General features: G+C 39.4%; 1 long non-coding RNA gene and 1 pseudogene across 2 annotated transcripts; both read left to right on the top strand.

Annotated features, from left to right (window-relative positions):
- The first annotated feature begins 1225 nt into the window (after nucleotides 1-1225).
- LOC103629362 (uncharacterized) lies at nucleotides 1226-2187 on the top strand. 2 transcript variants are annotated; one of them, XR_554329.2, is made up of 2 exons: nucleotides 1226-1954; nucleotides 2045-2187. It is a non-coding gene; the product is annotated as an uncharacterized lncRNA (long non-coding RNA). The 2 variants fall into 2 exon arrangements; XR_554328.2 differs by having other exon boundaries at nucleotides 2041-2187.
- A 66-nt stretch (nucleotides 2188-2253) lies between these two features.
- LOC111589625 (uncharacterized) lies at nucleotides 2254-2418 on the top strand (annotated as a pseudogene).
- The last annotated feature ends 1969 nt before the right edge of the window (nucleotides 2419-4387 follow it).

Here is a 4387-nt window from a genome sequence, read left to right as displayed (position 1 = left end):
ACGGTCCAACCAGGTTGGGTGGTCGACAAAGGTTTCCTCTAATATTTCGAAGCACATGCCTCCTAATATACCCTCTCATAATATGTATATATATACACACACACACTTAAAGCACCAGTTTCAACGGTCGTCCTGCGTCATATTTTTATAAATAACCCCTTACATCTATCTCAAATTAACCCGTTGCATCCCTACATGCACACAACCTCCACGTCCGGCCCGTTAGCCAATTGGGTGGTTAAATTAGCGTAAAATATTAGAAAAAAGTGGTGCAGGAGTTGGGGTTCGAACCTAAGCCCTGATCGAAGAAGGGCAGGAGACAATGAGTGAAGCCAACTAACCAGTAGAACATCATGGTTAATTGTTTTCAATATTGAATATAAATTGTATATATGTATATACGAGTTTTTTAAAATAAAAATATATAACCGTGTTGGGCCGGATCAGCATTACGTGCTGAGGCTACGGCCCAAGCATGACACGACGATCGTGTCGGGCTGGCCTAGACACTATTAAATAAGTCGTGCCCCAGACCAGCTCGCCAGACACGACCTATTTGGCCATCTATACCTCGCATGATAATGATGGTCATCGCCTCAGTTGTCGCTACCTCATTCGTTAGTATATCTATTAAGAGCCCTGGGCTTTGAATAAGTAAAAGAAGCCCTAGTCTAAAAGGTGCGGTCTGGTCTAGTTCAACGGGCTGGTATGCAACACTGCACGTCCCGAACCGACCGCCATATGTGTCAGCCAAGACACGTCACACAATCGCCTACCATCCCATTATTCGTGGCACCATCTCCTCCTGCTCGTTCCATTATCCGCCCTAGAATCCCTCCCGGGTCGCCGCTCCATTTTCGTCCTCCACCAAAACCTCAAAGCCCTACTCCCTAGCGCCACCATTTGCTTAGGGTTCATCCACCCGCTCTGGTCCGGAGCTGTGGCCATGGAGGAGGCGAGCAGCAACAACGTTGATGGTGGTGGGGATGTGCGGAGCGTGGAACTGCAAGCAACCCCAGTCATGCCGTTTTCAAAACCCTACCCGACCAATCCGTCCAATTCCAAGGCTATCGGCTTTGCGTTGGGAGCACCGGGTCAGGGGAGGGGCAGAGGATCTGATCAGCAGCCTCACGAGCATTGAGCGATATGGCTGCTATGTAGGATGCAACTGGACATCGCCGTCCGCTCGTCTAGCTGTTGCTGCTGAAGTCCCGATGCTTCACGCCACCGCGATGGTGGCTGGTTGATCTCCGTGAGTTTCAGGCATTTGCTCAGGTGTTTTCATTTCATAATATAACTACTACTACTTTAATGATGGGTAAGAGATTAGGTGGTTGTACTGTACAAAATATTCATGTGTTTTACTTGCCGTCAAGTTTCCCTTAAATTAATGCCTAATTGCATTTGTTGGGGTTATGTACTAATGCCTTGAAAGGACTGTGTAATATTCCGGAATATTGTGTTCATTTTCATAAGTAAAATTTGTTTGGGTGAAGTTGATTTTCACATATATTTGAGATTTGTTTAGACAATCCTTGATGAACTTGGTTGTTTAGCATAGTTCGGCTTTCACAAATCACAATGTTTAGAATCTTTTTATACGCATGGGGCTTATATGATGAAGCTTCACTGCTCCACTACTATTTGACATACAATATGTTTAGAATGTTTTTTATAATTGAGCTTTCACAATGTTTAGAATCTTTTATTCTTATAATGTATGTTTTATGCCACGTACTCATAGTTTTTACCATCAGTTGCTTATGATCATTCAGTTCATTAACGAACTTTTAGGTGGTTGTGCTTGATCGGTGGTGTTCTCATGCCTTCTGTTTTGTGGCTGTAGGATATCAAGAGGAGGGAAGAGGCGCTGAAGAATGGTGCAGATCCACATTTGTTTTTGCATAATTGCTGCCATAGCTCCACCAATTGTATTTCATGGGAAATCATTAACGTAAGTTTGCCACTCCTTTTATCTAAAGTAATCAAAGTCATTAGTTATTATGGGCTTGGGTAATGTGAGTAAGCACCATTGCATAGATAGCCAGTGATGTTGTCTGCTGGAAAAGGAGAAATCAATGAATTATAGATTGGGATCACAGAACTTCAGAGAGGAAACTAGGTTGATTGTTCAATATTTTTTAAGAATACTTAGTATCCTGGATAATATGTGAAACAAACAATATGTGATTACTGACACCTTGTGCGAGCAGATATTTCGTTCCCTCCGTTGAGCAGATCCAGCAACTCCTTGTGCTATGTAGCCCCCTATGAAGATAAAAAAACTTCCGATAGGTCTGGAGCTACTGCTCTCAGTTGCAGGAGGCCATCTCTTGAACATAACCTTTTTGGTTTGCTCAGTCTGGAGCTATTTTGTTTCAGCTGTGTTGTGTGATTAAAATTGGGTCTCGGAGGTATTTTGCAGAACTACCACTATGTTTTAATCCTGTATGTTTGGTCTGTCGATCTTGTTGTCATTACTGAAGGAGTTTTGGTCTGATGCCACATCTCTGGTAGCTACAAACCTACAAGCTTTGACTAGGCCGATACAAAGTTGTTTCTGCTTCTTTATCTCTATATCATACTAGCGGTAGACCCACCCAAGGAGAGCAGGGGACAGAGAACAGGTTTCTGGTTGGATTCCTGCTTCTCTATCCTTTCGGTTCATGGATTCTCGCTTTGTTTTAAATTTGGAGATTACCTGCATAATATGCCGCTGAACCATATTTTGTCTTGACTTTAATTTCTATTTTTTCTGCATTATTTATTGTCGCATATGCATCTGACTGAATCTGATTTTTAGTAATTTCAAATAACTGTCATTTGGTTGATGGTATTGGAGGTTATGGGTAATCATGTTGGTGTTACGGTTGGTGGTGCGAATGGGCATTATTGTTTCCTTTGTTAGCAGATGTAGAGTTCCTCTGATTTTAATTGCTAGATTTTACATTTATTTTTAGAATTTTAGAAATTTGTATGGCTAACTAACACCTATGTAGCAAGTGTTATAGAGATGTTAGTAACCCATTTTTTGTTGCCGCTAGCTTGTAGTATTTTTGATACTCCAAAAGTTCTTTTTACCTCTACCCTGTTAGTTGCTGGTATTTTATCTATCAAAGCTTAGCTCAGGTTTCAATCGTATGCAGTCCTGTAATTTGCAACCAATTACAAACCATGGCAAAAAAGATGTTCACGTAACACTACTTATTTATTTCATAATCTATCTTCTAGTTGCATACTAGACTTATTTGTGTTTCTAGTTGTATACTAGATAAAACAGACATTTTTTGAATAAATCTTACCTTTAGTTGTGCTTGTAAATCTCGTATCTCCTTTGCAAAAAAGCCGAAATCTCGGTACAAGACTAGGATTGCTGCTGAACCATATTTTGTCTTGACATTCTATTTCTTCTGCATTATTTACTATAGCATATGTCCAGTAAGCTTTATGTCTCACAAATTAGACAAATTAGGGTTATCTACATGTACACTTTGTGTTTTGTTTTTGATCCAGTCATGAATGCTCTACAATAAGCAAAATTTATGACCTGATCAACTATGTAAGGAGTCCATCAGTGATAATATAAGAAGGGAGGACCTACAATTCTGATGAAAAGGTTTTATTATGAGTTTTATTTCATTACATATATAAATTGGGTGTTAAAGTTAATTCGGTAACCAGGACATAATGAAATATTTACGCTTACCTATTCTAATTTTAATAGTATATCAAGCCATCAAGTTTTTACGGTCTATTTATTAGAACTTAATCAGGTTTGTATAGTGTGTTGCTTTATGATCAATTGACCATTCATTACCTCCGCTTGATGGCCCTTATTAACAACAGTAAGAACTAACTAAGAATGTGCACTAAGATTTTTCTTGCTATCTGAAGTGGTAAATTTGTTAATCCTAATTCTTTGTTGAATGGGTATGGGGGTTTTGTGGGTGCTGGATGGTGTTGTGGGATGAGATCCTTTAGATTATGCTGTGTAAGAAATTTGATTTGATTCTGATTGAGAACCGATACCTGCGAATGGGTGATATGCAACTTTGTTGGTTAACAAACACTTGTTATATATGATTTATGTTGCTGGCATCATCTATCCACAAGCAATTGAAGCTTGTGTTCTAGCTGGAATAGTCTTCTTCGTTGCTCATCATGCATTATATAACATATTGTAATGGTTTGCATTATCATGGTATTAGATATTTTCTTTTATCTTCTGTCTGAAATGCTAGCAACATAATGGTTTATTATATACTTGAGCAGCTACTATGCACTTTCATTTCCTCTATGTATTTTCTGGTGTGGCATTTGGTACTTACTTTGCAATTTATAGCAGAAATGGAATTGAGAGTGTCCATGGAGATGCATGTAGCTGAAC

The sequence above is a fragment of the Zea mays genome, chromosome 6 (genome assembly GCF_902167145.1).
Source record: "Zea mays cultivar B73 chromosome 6, Zm-B73-REFERENCE-NAM-5.0, whole genome shotgun sequence".
NCBI classification, from domain to species: domain Eukaryota; kingdom Viridiplantae; phylum Streptophyta; class Magnoliopsida; order Poales; family Poaceae; genus Zea; species Zea mays.
Note: the sequence above shows the minus strand (reverse complement) of the source record. Positions and strands in the feature narration are given on the sequence as shown.